At 45.6% G+C, this 15,018-nt stretch overlaps 10 non-coding genes across 10 annotated transcripts; 5 read left to right on the top strand and 5 right to left on the bottom strand.

Annotated features, from left to right (window-relative positions):
- Positions 1-1,798: 1,798 nt before the first annotated feature.
- TRNAH-AUG (transfer RNA histidin (anticodon AUG)) lies at positions 1,799-1,872 on the bottom strand. The gene has a single exon. It is a non-coding gene; the product is annotated as a tRNA-His (tRNA).
- Positions 1,873-2,649: 777 nt separating this feature from the next.
- Positions 2,650-2,756, top strand: LOC138297898 (U6 spliceosomal RNA). Its single transcript, XR_011204435.1, has one exon. It is a non-coding gene; the product is annotated as a U6 spliceosomal RNA (small nuclear RNA).
- Positions 2,757-4,538: 1,782 nt separating this feature from the next.
- TRNAH-AUG (transfer RNA histidin (anticodon AUG)) lies at positions 4,539-4,611 on the bottom strand. Its single transcript has one exon. It is a non-coding gene; the product is annotated as a tRNA-His (tRNA).
- A 779-nt stretch (positions 4,612-5,390) lies between these two features.
- On the top strand, positions 5,391-5,497 carry LOC138297673 (U6 spliceosomal RNA). Its single transcript, XR_011204217.1, has one exon. It is a non-coding gene; the product is annotated as a U6 spliceosomal RNA (small nuclear RNA).
- Positions 5,498-7,279: 1,782 nt separating this feature from the next.
- On the bottom strand, positions 7,280-7,352 carry TRNAH-AUG (transfer RNA histidin (anticodon AUG)). The gene has a single exon. It is a non-coding gene; the product is annotated as a tRNA-His (tRNA).
- A 779-nt stretch (positions 7,353-8,131) lies between these two features.
- Positions 8,132-8,238, top strand: LOC138297674 (U6 spliceosomal RNA). Its single transcript, XR_011204218.1, has one exon. It is a non-coding gene; the product is annotated as a U6 spliceosomal RNA (small nuclear RNA).
- A 1,782-nt stretch (positions 8,239-10,020) lies between these two features.
- On the bottom strand, positions 10,021-10,093 carry TRNAH-AUG (transfer RNA histidin (anticodon AUG)). Its single transcript has one exon. It is a non-coding gene; the product is annotated as a tRNA-His (tRNA).
- Positions 10,094-10,872: 779 nt separating this feature from the next.
- On the top strand, positions 10,873-10,979 carry LOC138297899 (U6 spliceosomal RNA). Its single transcript, XR_011204436.1, has one exon. It is a non-coding gene; the product is annotated as a U6 spliceosomal RNA (small nuclear RNA).
- Positions 10,980-12,761: 1,782 nt separating this feature from the next.
- Positions 12,762-12,834, bottom strand: TRNAH-AUG (transfer RNA histidin (anticodon AUG)). The gene has a single exon. It is a non-coding gene; the product is annotated as a tRNA-His (tRNA).
- A 779-nt stretch (positions 12,835-13,613) lies between these two features.
- LOC138297675 (U6 spliceosomal RNA) lies at positions 13,614-13,720 on the top strand. Its single transcript, XR_011204219.1, has one exon. It is a non-coding gene; the product is annotated as a U6 spliceosomal RNA (small nuclear RNA).
- The last annotated feature ends 1,298 nt before the right edge of the window (positions 13,721-15,018 follow it).

A 15,018-nucleotide genomic window follows, 5' to 3' on the forward strand; every position in this document is an offset into this window, starting at 1 on the left:
TAAGAACCTATAGCTCAGTGGTAAAGTCCAGTTCCTTTGGTGCGGGAAGCTACCCCTGGACAGTGGTTCAAATCCAGCCACTGCCATTAAAGTATGTTTAGATGGAAAAAAAAGCCAGTATTTGATTTTTTAAACGTAAAAAGAAAAAATGTATTTTAAAAAAATACAGGAACAATTTAAGCCATTTTTTGATTGCATTAGTTGGGCACATTTACAAATCTTGCCACCCCCACCACCACCTGCCACCTCCTTCCTTTTGCTCAAGTAGTTTAAGTAGGAGCCAGGTCTTATCTTCATTTATGAATGTATTCGTTTTTCTTCAAATCGGTGTTCTTAAGAGCACAAATATGGCCTAAGGGGCCAGAATTGAGCTGTATTATGTGAGGAAGGTGTCATGCAGATAATAAATTAGGTTGAATGGTGTTGATCTAATGCAGGGTAACATTTGTGCAGATGAAAGAACCCTTATTAGCTGCAGTCAGAAGGTAGCATGTTGAATTTTGAAGTGATAGAAAAGGACAAAGTCAGGCCTCTGATTGACTATGTCTAGAAAATGAATGATACAACAAGTGTGGCGAAGAGGCAGTTGGTTAGGCATAGCATTGCATGGCCATGTCTGTCTGGCTTGCTATGCTATGCTGTGCTGTGCTGTGCTGTGCCTCTGACAGTGAGACCAAGAGTGAGACTTTAGACATCCCAGTTTTAGGATGCAGCCTTTACAGTAAGACCTCGAACGCCCATGTTCTGTATAGAGGATTACTGCAGGTAATTCTGGACCCTGCTAAGTGAGGGTGGGGTCCTTATCTGAAGGCCTTCGACTGTAACAATCCTTAGCCTAATACAATTTGGCAACTTTAGAAATCTGCTGAAGACCATTTGTTGAAGGTCCTATCATCGTACCACTAAGACCCACGTCTGGGCAACATTTGTAATCATTTCCCCCATTTCTCTGAGAAATGCCTATGGTTCGGGAAGTAGTTGCTCCACAATCTTTCTCTTCCACCAGTCAGTAGTATTTCCTTGAGAGCTGTTTACTATATTGAATCTTTGGAGGTAAATGTTCCTTTCACCTGCAAGCAGGCTCTTTTCAAGAATGTTTGCCATCATAGGCAGTGTAATGTTTCGCCCCCTACCTAGGCATTCTAATTCTCTTCCACCAAATCAAAGACATTGCCTCATTGTGCATATAATTGTGTGCCCGCCGTCCCCTGCTTTGTTATTGAGGCTGCCATCAATCGAATGACATCTGCCTGTGCCCAAGAGTAGTAGTACTGATGAGCATTAAACTGCAGCCTACTGATTACAAAAGCACAAAAGATGAAAAAGTGCAAGGTCTACATAGGGTTCAAACCTGCAGTCTTCAGATCCAAAAGAAGGCATGTTATCTCTTTCATCAGGAGCCTTTTCACATGGGGCTAATTTCTATAATTTTCAAGAGAGTTCTAAAAGGTGGGTGTCTTGAACAGTTGTTCCTAAAAATCCTGCACAACCAATTTTTTAGACCCCTGCGACCCGCATCTTGACCCTTGAAGTAAAACTATTTTCACTCCAGAAAACAAATGTTGTGAAGTTTTCCTCCCTTGTTCAAAAAGCTTAGGGTTGGGAAACATTCAAAGGTCAGGCTCATAGAATCCAGTACAATCATTAAACTTTCGACTAGCCACAGTTGCTATCACAGCCTCCTTACCACGGAACGATTGTTGGATACATCCCGCACCGGAATGTTAATCCTACAAGAAGACTGAGATAATTAAGAACTCAAGTGTAATTACCTGAAAAAAGGGACTGGCAACCCTTCCGAGCCAGATAGGAGTCGAACCTACAATCTTCTGATCCATAGTCAGACGCCGTTATCCATTGCGCCACTGGCCCCATATAAGAGCACCTTCCCCCTTGTCCTTCAGAGAGTGCTAGAGAATGCGTGGCCTCGCATGTGTGTGTCTGTGTTTTAAAACGTCATTCTATCACAATATGTAACCACATTTACAACGCACACTGAAGCTGCAAGTGAACTTACCTGCCCCCCTGAAATTACGTTCTGTCAGGTTTTCGTAAGTTACACCAAGGACCCTAGGAGAGAAAAGGACACAAGTGCCAGACCAAGCAGACCCAGCAGCAAAGAAACATTTTGAATAAGCATTAGTTTCTTACAGAGTCTGGTTCAACATCATCGTTTCCAGAGCTGTAAGGGGCTGAGCCTGAGGATTCCTTAGTAAGCAGGCCAGTACAACACTAAAGCGTTTATTATTCAAATACAGGTGAAAATTAAGACACCTTTTCATATGCTCTCTCTGCCCTGGAACCCACCACAACACCATCCCACTCCCACAAGCCATCACCTAGCCTACTGTGCAGCTGACTCACCTTTTCCATCAACGTTCCCCAGGAAGTGTGATGTCACAATGCTCTTTGCCTGTAGTCTGGACCATGAGCCTTTGCAACCTGGCGTAATGAAGATGCTTACAATGTGTGAAGATTTGGACCACAAATATAGGGAATAGAAGTGGATTGTTAGGCCTCATGCCTTATTGCCATGTGTCTCAGAATTGAATGCTTACTGGACCATCCAATCAGCGCTTTCAGGCCACCCTACGTCTGAAGACTGCAGATTCAGGGAGTGTATATACATTGAAGGCTCACCCATGAAGTGTGCTTGCTTCGGCGGTACATATACTAAAATTGGAACGATACAGAGAAGATTAGCATGGCCCCTGCGCAAGGATGACACGCAAATTCGTGAAGCGTTCCATATTTTTAACAGCTTTCGAGAGAGAAAGGTCCTTTGTTTGCAAGTCTTCTAGTAATAATAAAGCAACTTCCAGTGCCTTCCTTCCCATTTGTATTTTTGAATTGGCCGCCCCTCAACATTCTTAAGGTGTTAACCGCTCCTGCAGGCCAATGCCAGTGCCCAGCTGCATTTAGCAAGGAAGACTTCAGCACTTCAGTGACCTTTCTTTCTATTTTCCAGCCTCCCTGTCATTATCCTTTACCCCGTCCCCCAACTCTATACTGTTGCCAGTGACGCATTGCTTTGTGGGAAGCTGGGCAGAGCAGAGAGAAGGGCAGGGCCTATGCAAATGAGGGCCTCTGGGCCATATGGGGACCCCCTTTTCAGCAGGACTGCTAAAGTAAGCCTTGCCACCAGATTGCTTTGTGAAGCTGGAAATACCAGGCCAGGTGAGGCACTGGGTTCTATCGGTCCATTGAGGACCCATTGGGCCGGCCTCCCTCAGTTTCTGAGGTCCAAGAAATGTTCACCCTGCACCCTTTTAGAGAGGTTTTGGCCGATCGTGGCCGATCGGGGATGAGAGGGGCAGAAGGCAGAAACAGCACAATGCTCTTGAAGCTGCCCTAATCCACCTCTCTCCCCGCCTTGGGTTCCATCTGGGTGTGTCAGGTGTTGGCCCATGGATAACAAGGAACTGGCTCAGTGCATTATGATTCTCACAAAATTAAAAGGGCCATCTATCAAGTGCTAACTCAAACACACTACACACTCTGGCACACATCTGTGTTAACAACCTTTATACCTTGTTTGAAGGATCAAGGACCCCTGTTGAAATCCCAGACCCGCGCACCCCTTGAGGGTGAACGCTTGGCTGTTTCAAAATTCAGTTTTACTGGGGGGTTATGATGGACTTTTCAAGACCCACGTCTGGGCAACATTTGAAATCATTCCCCCCATTTCTCTCAGAAATGCCTATGGTTCGGGGAGTAGTTGCTCCACAATCTTTCTCTTCCACCAATCAGTAGTATTTCCTTGAGAGCTGTTTACTATATTGAATCTTTGGAGGTAAATGTTCCTTTCATCTGCAAGCAGGCTCTTTTTAAGAATGTTTGCCATCATAGGCAGTGTAACTTTTCGCCCCCTACCTAGGCATTCTAATTCTCTTCCACCAAATCAAAGACATTGCCTCATTGTGCATATAATTGTGTGCCCGCCGTCCCCTGCTTTGTTATTGAGGCTGCCATCAATCGAATGACATCTGCCTGTGCCCAAGAGTAGTATTACTGATGAGCATTAAACTGCAGCCTACTGATTAAAAAATCACAATAGATGAAAAAGTGCAAGGTCTACATAGGGTTCAAACCTGCAGTCTTCAGATCCAAAAGAAGGCATGTTATCTCTTTCACCAGGAGCCTTTTCACATGGGGCTTCTTTCTATAATTTTCAAGAGAGTTCTAAAAGGTGGGTGTCTTGAACAGTTGTTCCTAAAAATCCTGCACAACCAATTTTTTAGACCCCTGCGACCCGCATCTTGACCCTTGAAGTAAAACTATTTTCACTCCAGAAAACAAATGTTGTGAAGTTTTCCTCCCTTGTTCAAAAAGCTTAGGCTTGGGAAACATTCAAAGGTCAGGCTCATAGAATCCAGGACAATCATTAAACTTTCGACTATTCACAGTTGCTATCACAGCCTCCTTACCACGGAACGATTGTTGGATACATCCCGCACCGGAATGTTAATCCTACAAGAAGACTGAGATAATTAAGAACTCAAGTGTAATTACCTGAAAAAAGGGACCGGCAACCCTTCCGAGCCAGATAGGAGTCGAACCTACAATCTTCTGATCCATAGTCAGAAGCGTTATCCATTGCGCCACTGGCCCCATATAAGAGCACTTTCCCCCTTCTCCTTCAGAGAGTGCTAGAGAATGCGCGCCCTCGCGTGTGTGTGTGTCTGTGTTTTAAAACGTCATTCTATCACAATATGTAACCACATTTACAACGCACACTGAAGCTGCAAGTGAACTTACCTGCCCCCCTGAAATTACATTCTGTCAGGTTTTCGTAACTTACACCAAGGACCCTAGGAGAGAAAAGGACACAAGTGCTAGACCAAGCAGACCCAGCAGCAAAGAAACATTTTGAATAAGCATTAGTTTCTTACAGAGTCTGGTTCAACATCATCGTTTCCAGAGCTGTAAGGGGCTGAGCCTGAGGATTCCTTAGTAAGCAGGCCAGTACAACACTAAAGCGTTTATTATTCAAATACAGGTGAAAATTAAGACACCTTTTCATATGCTCTCTCTGCCCTGGAACCCACCACAACACCATCCCACTCCCACAAGCCATCACCTAGCCTACTGTGCAGCTGACTCACCTTTTCCATCAACGTTCCCCAGGAAGTGTGATGTCACAATGCTCTTTGCCTGTAGTCTGGACCATGAGCCTTTGCAACCTGGCGTAATGAAGATGCTTACAATGTGTGAAGATTTGGACCACAAATATAGGGAATAGAAGTGGATTGTTAGGCCTCATGCCTTATTGCCATGTGTCTCAGAATTGAATGCTTACTGGACCATCCAATCAGCGCTTTCAGGCCACCCTACGTCTGAAGACTGCAGATTCAGGGAGTGTATATACATTGAAGGCTCACCCATGAAGTGTGCTTGCTTCGGCGGCACATATACTAAAATTGGAACGATACAGAGAAGATTAGCATGGCCCCTGCGCAAGGATGACACGCAAATTCGTGAAGCGTTCCATATTTTTAACAGCTTTCGAGAGAGAAAGGTCCTTTGTTTGCAAGTCTTCTAGTAATAATAAAGCAACTTCCAGTGCCTTCCTTCCCATTTGTATTTTTGAATTGGCCGCCCCTCAACATTCTTAAGGTGTTAACCGCTCCTGCAGGCCAATGCCAGTGCCCAGCTGCATTTAGCAAGGAAGACTTCAGCACTTCAGTGACCTTTCTTTCTATTTTCCAGCCTCCCTGTCATTATCCTTTACCCCGTCCCCCAACTCTATACTGTTGCCAGTGACGCATTGCTTTGTGGGAAGCTGGGCAGAGCAGAGAGAAGGGCAGGGCCTATGCAAATGAGGGCCTCTGGGCCATATGGGGACCCCCTTTTCAGCAGGACTGCTAAAGTAAGCCTTGCCACCAGATTGCTTGGTGAAGCTGGAAATACCAGGCCAGGTGAGGCACTGGGTTCTATCGGTCCATTGAGGACCCATTGGGCCGGCCTCCCTCAGTTTCTGAGGTCCAAGAAATGTTCACCCTGCACCCTTTTAGAGAGGTTTTGGCCGATCGTGGCCGATCAGGGATGAGAGGGGCAGAAGGCAGAAAGAGCACAATGCTCTTGAAGCTGCTCTAATCCACCTCTCTCCCCGCCTTGGGTTCCATCTGGGTGTGTCAGGTGTTGGCCCATGGATAACAAGGAACTGGCTCAGTGCATTATGATTCTCACAAAATTAAAAGGGCCATCTATCAAGTGCTAACTCAAACACACTACACACTCTGGCACACATCTGTGTTAACAACCTTTATACCTTGTTTGAAGGATCAAGGACCCCTGTTGAAATCCCAGACCCGCGCACCCCTTGAGGGTGAACGCTTGGCTGTTTCAAAATTCAGTTTTACTGGGGGGTTATGATGGACTTTTCAAGACCCACGTCTGGGCAACATTTGAAATCATTCCCCCCATTTCTCTCAGAAATGCCTATGGTTCGGGGAGTAGTTGCTCCACAATCTTTCTCTTCCACCAATCAGTAGTATTTCCTTGAGAGCTGTTTACTATATTGAATCTTTGGAGGTAAATGTTCCTTTCATCTGCAAGCAGGCTCTTTTTAAGAATGTTTGCCATCATAGGCAGTGTAACTTTTCGCCCCCTACCTAGGCATTCTAATTCTCTTCCACCAAATCAAAGACATTGCCTCATTGTGCATATAATTGTGTGCCCGCCGTCCCCTGCTTTGTTATTGAGGCTGCCATCAATCGAATGACATCTGCCTGTGCCCAAGAGTAGTATTACTGATGAGCATTAAACTGCAGCCTACTGATTAAAAAATCACAATAGATGAAAAAGTGCAAGGTCTACATAGGGTTCAAACCTGCAGTCTTCAGATCCAAAAGAAGGCATGTTATCTCTTTCACCAGGAGCCTTTTCACATGGGGCTTCTTTCTATAATTTTCAAGAGAGTTCTAAAAGGTGGGTGTCTTGAACAGTTGTTCCTAAAAATCCTGCACAACCAATTTTTTAGACCCCTGCGACCCGCATCTTGACCCTTGAAGTAAAACTATTTTCACTCCAGAAAACAAATGTTGTGAAGTTTTCCTCCCTTGTTCAAAAAGCTTAGGCTTGGGAAACATTCAAAGGTCAGGCTCATAGAATCCAGGACAATCATTAAACTTTCGACTATTCACAGTTGCTATCACAGCCTCCTTACCACGGAACGATTGTTGGATACATCCCGCACCGGAATGTTAATCCTACAAGAAGACTGAGATAATTAAGAACTCAAGTGTAATTACCTGAAAAAAGGGACCGGCAACCCTTCCGAGCCAGATAGGAGTCGAACCTACAATCTTCTGATCCATAGTCAGAAGCGTTATCCATTGCGCCACTGGCCCCATATAAGAGCACTTTCCCCCTTCTCCTTCAGAGAGTGCTAGAGAATGCGCGCCCTCGCGTGTGTGTGTGTCTGTGTTTTAAAACGTCATTCTATCACAATATGTAACCACATTTACAACGCACACTGAAGCTGCAAGTGAACTTACCTGCCCCCCTGAAATTACATTCTGTCAGGTTTTCGTAACTTACACCAAGGACCCTAGGAGAGAAAAGGACACAAGTGCTAGACCAAGCAGACCCAGCAGCAAAGAAACATTTTGAATAAGCATTAGTTTCTTACAGAGTCTGGTTCAACATCATCGTTTCCAGAGCTGTAAGGGGCTGAGCCTGAGGATTCCTTAGTAAGCAGGCCAGTACAACACTAAAGCGTTTATTATTCAAATACAGGTGAAAATTAAGACACCTTTTCATATGCTCTCTCTGCCCTGGAACCCACCACAACACCATCCCACTCCCACAAGCCATCACCTAGCCTACTGTGCAGCTGACTCACCTTTTCCATCAACGTTCCCCAGGAAGTGTGATGTCACAATGCTCTTTGCCTGTAGTCTGGACCATGAGCCTTTGCAACCTGGCGTAATGAAGATGCTTACAATGTGTGAAGATTTGGACCACAAATATAGGGAATAGAAGTGGATTGTTAGGCCTCATGCCTTATTGCCATGTGTCTCAGAATTGAATGCTTACTGGACCATCCAATCAGCGCTTTCAGGCCACCCTACGTCTGAAGACTGCAGATTCAGGGAGTGTATATACATTGAAGGCTCACCCATGAAGTGTGCTTGCTTCGGCGGCACATATACTAAAATTGGAACGATACAGAGAAGATTAGCATGGCCCCTGCGCAAGGATGACACGCAAATTCGTGAAGCGTTCCATATTTTTAACAGCTTTCGAGAGAGAAAGGTCCTTTGTTTGCAAGTCTTCTAGTAATAATAAAGCAACTTCCAGTGCCTTCCTTCCCATTTGTATTTTTGAATTGGCCGCCCCTCAACATTCTTAAGGTGTTAACCGCTCCTGCAGGCCAATGCCAGTGCCCAGCTGCATTTAGCAAGGAAGACTTCAGCACTTCAGTGACCTTTCTTTCTATTTTCCAGCCTCCCTGTCATTATCCTTTACCCCGTCCCCCAACTCTATACTGTTGCCAGTGACGCATTGCTTTGTGGGAAGCTGGGCAGAGCAGAGAGAAGGGCAGGGCCTATGCAAATGAGGGCCTCTGGGCCATATGGGGACCCCCTTTTCAGCAGGACTGCTAAAGTAAGCCTTGCCACCAGATTGCTTGGTGAAGCTGGAAATACCAGGCCAGGTGAGGCACTGGGTTCTATCGGTCCATTGAGGACCCATTGGGCCGGCCTCCCTCAGTTTCTGAGGTCCAAGAAATGTTCACCCTGCACCCTTTTAGAGAGGTTTTGGCCGATCGTGGCCGATCGGGGATGAGAGGGGCAGAAGGCAGAAAGAGCACAATGCTCTTGAAGCTGCTCTAATCCACCTCTCTCCCCGCCTTGGGTTCCATCTGGGTGTGTCAGGTGTTGGCCCATGGATAACAAGGAACTGGCTCAGTGCATTATGATTCTCATAAAATTAAAAGGGCCATCTATCAAGTGCTAACTCAAACACACTACACACTCTGGCACACATCTGTGTTAACAACCTTTATACCTTGTTTGAAGGATCAAGGACCCCTGTTGAAATCCCAGACCCGCGCACCCCTTGAGGGTGAACGCTTGGCTGTTTCAAAATTCAGTTTTACTGGGGGGTTATGATGGACTTTTCAAGACCCACGTCTGGGCAACATTTGAAATCATTCCCCCCATTTCTCTCAGAAATGCCTATGGTTCGGGGAGTAGTTGCTCCACAATCTTTCACTTCCACCAATCAGTAGTATTTCCTTGAGAGCTGTTTACTATATTGAATCTTTGGAGGTAAATGTTCCTTTCATCTGCAAGCAGGCTCTTTTTAAGAATGTTTGCCATCATAGGCAGTGTAACTTTTCGCCCCCTACCTAGGCATTCTAATTCTCTTCCACCAAATCAAAGACATTGCCTCATTGTGCATATAATTGTGTGCCCGCCGTCCCCTGCTTTGTTATTGAGGCTGCCATCAATCGAATGACATCTGCCTGTGCCCAAGAGTAGTATTACTGATGAGCATTAAACTGCAGCCTACTGATTAAAAAATCACAATAGATGAAAAAGTGCAAGGTCTACATAGGGTTCAAACCTGCAGTCTTCAGATCCAAAAGAAGGCATGTTATCTCTTTCACCAGGAGCCTTTTCACATGGGGCTTATTTCTATAATTTTCAAGAGAGTTCTAAAAGGTGGGTGTCTTGAACAGTTGTTCCTAAAAATCCTGCACAACCAATTTTTTAGACCCCTGCGACCCGCATCTTGACCCTTGAAGTAAAACTATTTTCACTCCAGAAAACAAATGTTGTGAAGTTTTCCTCCCTTGTTCAAAAAGCTTAGGCTTGGGAAACATTCAAAGGTCAGGCTCATAGAATCCAGGACAATCATTAAACTTTCTACTAGCCACAGTTGCTATCACAGCCTCCTTACCACAGAACGATTGTTGGATACATCCCGCACCGGAATGTTAATCCTACAAGAAGACTGAGATAATTAAGAACTCAAGTGTAATTACATGAAAAAAGGGACCGGCAACCCTTCCGAGCCAGATAGGAGTCGAACCTACAATTTTCTGATCCATAGTCAGAAGCGTTATCCATTGCGCCACTGGCCCCATATAAGAGCACTTTCCCCCTTCTCCTTCAGAGAGTGCTAGAGAATGCGCGCCCTCGCGTGTGTGTGTGTCTGTGTTTTAAAACGTCATTCTATCACAATATGTAACCACATTTACAACGCACACTGAAGCTGCAAGTGAACTTACCTGCCCCCCTGAAATTACGTTCTGTCAGGTTTTCGTAAGTTACACCAAGGACCCTAGGAGAGAAAAGGACACAAGTGCCAGACCAAGCAGACCCAGCAGCAAAGAAACATTTTGAATAAGCATTAGTTTCTTACAGAGTCTGGTTCAACATCATCGTTTCCAGAGCTGTAAGGGGCTGAGCCTGAGGATTCCTTAGTAAGCAGGCCAGTACAACACTAAAGCGTTTATTATTCAAATACAGGTGAAAATTAAGACACCTTTTCATATGCTCTCTCTGCCCTGGAACCCACCACAACACCATCCCACTCCCACAAGCCATCACCTAGCCTACTGTGCAGCTGACTCACCTTTTCCATCAACGTTCCCCAGGAAGTGTGATGTCACAATGCTCTTTGCCTGTAGTCTGGACCATGAGCCTTTGCAACCTGGCGTAATGAAGATGCTTACAATGTGTGAAGATTTGGACCACAAATATAGGGAATAGAAGTGGATTGTTAGGCCTCATGCCTTATTGCCATGTGTCTCAGAATTGAATGCTTACTGGACCATCCAATCAGCGCTTTCAGGCCACCCTACGTCTGAAGACTGCAGATTCAGGGAGTGTATATACATTGAAGGCTCACCCATGAAGTGTGCTTGCTTCGGCGGTACATATACTAAAATTGGAACGATACAGAGAAGATTAGCATGGCCCCTGCGCAAGGATGACACGCAAATTCGTGAAGCGTTCCATATTTTTAACAGCTTTCGAGAGAGAAAGGTCCTTTGTTTGCAAGTCTTCTAGTAATAATAAAGCAACTTCCAGTGCCTTCCTTCCCATTTGTATTTTTGAATTGGCCGCCCCTCAACATTCTTAAGGTGTTAACCGCTCCTGCAGGCCAATGCCAGTGCCCAGCTGCATTTAGCAAGGAAGACTTCAGCACTTCAGTGACCTTTCTTTCTATTTTCCAGCCTCCCTGTCATTATCCTTTACCCCGTCCCCCAACTCTATACTGTTGCCAGTGACGCATTGCTTTGTGGGAAGCTGGGCAGAGCAGAGAGAAGGGCAGGGCCTATGCAAATGAGGGCCTCTGGGCCATATGGGGACCCCCTTTTCAGCAGGACTGCTAAAGTAAGCCTTGCCACCAGATTGCTTTGTGAAGCTGGAAATACCAGGCCAGGTGAGGCACTGGGTTCTATCGGTCCATTGAGGACCCATTGGGCCGGCCTCCCTCAGTTTCTGAGGTCCAAGAAATGTTCACCCTGCACCCTTTTAGAGAGGTTTTGGCCGATCGTGGCCGATCGGGGATGAGAGGGGCAGAAGGCAGAAACAGCACAATGCTCTTGAAGCTGCCCTAATCCACCTCTCTCCCCGCCTTGGGTTCCATCTGGGTGTGTCAGGTGTTGGCCCATGGATAACAAGGAACTGGCTCAGTGCATTATGATTCTCACAAAATTAAAAGGGCCATCTATCAAGTGCTAACTCAAACACACTACACACTCTGGCACACATCTGTGTTAACAACCTTTATACCTTGTTTGAAGGATCAAGGACCCCTGTTGAAATCCCAGACCCGCGCACCCCTTGAGGGTGAACGCTTGGCTGTTTCAAAATTCAGTTTTACTGGGGGGTTATGATGGACTTTTCAAGACCCACGTCTGGGCAACATTTGAAATCATTCCCCCCATTTCTCTCAGAAATGCCTATGGTTCGGGGAGTAGTTGCTCCACAATCTTTCTCTTCCACCAATCAGTAGTATTTCCTTGAGAGCTGTTTACTATATTGAATCTTTGGAGGTAAATGTTCCTTTCATCTGCAAGCAGGCTCTTTTTAAGAATGTTTGCCATCATAGGCAGTGTAACTTTTCGCCCCCTACCTAGACATTCTAATTCTCTTCCACCAAATCAAAGACATTGCCTCATTGTGCATATAATTGTGTGCCCGCCGTCCCCTGCTTTGTTATTGAGGCTGCCATCAATCGAATGACATCTGCCTGTGCCCAAGAGTAGTATTACTGATGAGCATTAAACTGCAGCCTACTGATTAAAAAATCACAATAGATGAAAAAGTGCAAGGTCTACATAGGGTTCAAACCTGCAGTCTTCAGATCCAAAAGAAGGCATGTTATCTCTTTCACCAGGAGCCTTTTCACATGGGGCTTCTTTCTATAATTTTCAAGAGAGTTCTAAAAGGTGGGTGTCTTGAACAGTTGTTCCTAAAAATCCTGCACAACCAATTTTTTAGACCCCTGCGACCCGCATCTTGACCCTTGAAGTAAAACTATTTTCACTCCAGAAAACAAATGTTGTGAAGTTTTCCTCCCTTGTTCAAAAAGCTTAGGCTTGGGAAACATTCAAAGGTCAGGCTCATAGAATCCAGGACAATCATTAAACTTTCGACTATTCACAGTTGCTATCACAGCCTCCTTACCACGGAACGATTGTTGGATACATCCCGCACCGGAATGTTAATCCTACAAGAAGACTGAGATAATTAAGAACTCAAGTGTAATTACCTGAAAAAAGGGACCGGCAACCCTTCCGAGCCAGATAGGAGTCGAACCTACAATCTTCTGATCCATAGTCAGAAGCGTTATCCATTGCGCCACTGGCCCCATATAAGAGCACTTTCCCCCTTCTCCTTCAGAGAGTGCTAGAGAATGCGCGCCCTCGCGTGTGTGTGTGTCTGTGTTTTAAAACGTCATTCTATCACAATATGTAACCACATTTACAACGCACACTGAAGCTGCAAGTGAACTTACCTGCCCCCCTGAAATTACATTCTGTCAGGTTTTCGTAACTTACACCAAGGACCCTAGGAGAGAAAAGGACACAAGTGCTAGACCAAGCAGACCCAGCAGCAAAGAAACATTTTGAATAAGCATTAGTTTCTTACAGAGTCTGGTTCAACATCATCGTTTCCAGAGCTGTAAGGGGCTGAGCCTGAGGATTCCTTAGTAAGCAGGCCAGTACAACACTAAAGCGTTTATTATTCAAATACAGGTGAAAATTAAGACACCTTTTCATATGCTCTCTCTGCCCTGGAACCCACCACAACACCATCCCACTCCCACAAGCCATCACCTAGCCTACTGTGCAGCTGACTCACCTTTTCCATCAACGTTCCCCAGGAAGTGTGATGTCACAATGCTCTTTGCCTGTAGTCTGGACCATGAGCCTTTGCAACCTGGCGTAATGAAGATGCTTACAATGTGTGAAGATTTGGACCACAAATATAGGGAATAGAAGTGGATTGTTAGGCCTCATGCCTTATTGCCATGTGTCTCAGAATTGAATGCTTACTGGACCATCCAATCAGCGCTTTCAGGCCACCCTACGTCTGAAGACTGCAGATTCAGGGAGTGTATATACATTGAAGGCTCACCCATGAAGTGTGCTTGCTTCGGCGGCACATATACTAAAATTGGAACGATACAGAGAAGATTAGCATGGCCCCTGCGCAAGGATGACACGCAAATTCGTGAAGCGTTCCATATTTTTAACAGCTTTCGAGAGAGAAAGGTCCTTTGTTTGCAAGTCTTCTAGTAATAATAAAGCAACTTCCAGTGCCTTCCTTCCCATTTGTATTTTTGAATTGGCCGCCCCTCAACATTCTTAAGGTGTTAACCGCTCCTGCAGGCCAATGCCAGTGCCCAGCTGCATTTAGCAAGGAAGACTTCAGCACTTCAGTGACCTTTCTTTCTATTTTCCAGCCTCCCTGTCATTATCCTTTACCCCGTCCCCCAACTCTATACTGTTGCCAGTGACGCATTGCTTTGTGGGAAGCTGGGCAGAGCAGAGAGAAGGGCAGGGCCTATGCAAATGAGGGCCTCTGGGCCATATGGGGACCCCCTTTTCAGCAGGACTGCTAAAGTAAGCCTTGCCACCAGATTGCTTGGTGAAGCTGGAAATACCAGGCCAGGTGAGGCACTGGGTTCTATCGGTCCATTGAGGACCCATTGGGCCGGCCTCCCTCAGTTTCTGAGGTCCAAGAAATGTTCACCCTGCACCCTTTTAGAGAGGTTTTGGCCGATCGTGGCCGATCGGGGATGAGAGGGGCAGAAGGCAGAAAGAGCACAATGCTCTTGAAGCTGCTCTAATCCACCTCTCTCCCCGCCTTGGGTTCCATCTGGGTGTGTCAGGTGTTGGCCCATGGATAACAAGGAACTGGCTCAGTGCATTATGATTCTCACAAAATTAAAAGGGCCATCTATCAAGTGCTAACTCAAACACACTACACACTCTGGCACACATCTGTGTTAACAACCTTTATACCTTGTTTGAAGGATCAAGGACCCCTGTTGAAATCCCAGACCCGCGCACCCCTTGAGGGTGAACGCTTGGCTGTTTCAAAATTCAGTTTTACTGGGGGGTTATGATGGACTTTTCAAGACCCACGTCTGGGCAACATTTGAAATCATTCCCCCCATTTCTCTCAGAAATGCCTATGGTTCGGGGAGTAGTTGCTCCACAATCTTTCTCTTCCACCAATCAGTAGTATTTCCTTGAGAGCTGTTTACTATATTGAATCTTTGGAGGTAAATGTTCCTTTCATCTGCAAGCAGGCTCTTTTTAAGAATGTTTGCCATCATAGGCAGTGTAACTTTTCGCCCCCTACCTAGGCATTCTAATTCTCTTCCACCAAATCAAAGACATTGCCTCATTGTGCATATAATTGTGTGCCCGCCGTCCCCTGCTTTGTTATTGAGGCTGCCATCAATCGAATGACATCTGCCTGTGCCCAAGAGTAGTATTACTGATGAGCATTAAACTGCAGCCTACTGATTAAAAAATCACAA

This window comes from Pleurodeles waltl, chromosome 5 (assembly GCF_031143425.1).
Source record: "Pleurodeles waltl isolate 20211129_DDA chromosome 5, aPleWal1.hap1.20221129, whole genome shotgun sequence".
Taxonomy (NCBI): domain Eukaryota; kingdom Metazoa; phylum Chordata; class Amphibia; order Caudata; family Salamandridae; genus Pleurodeles; species Pleurodeles waltl.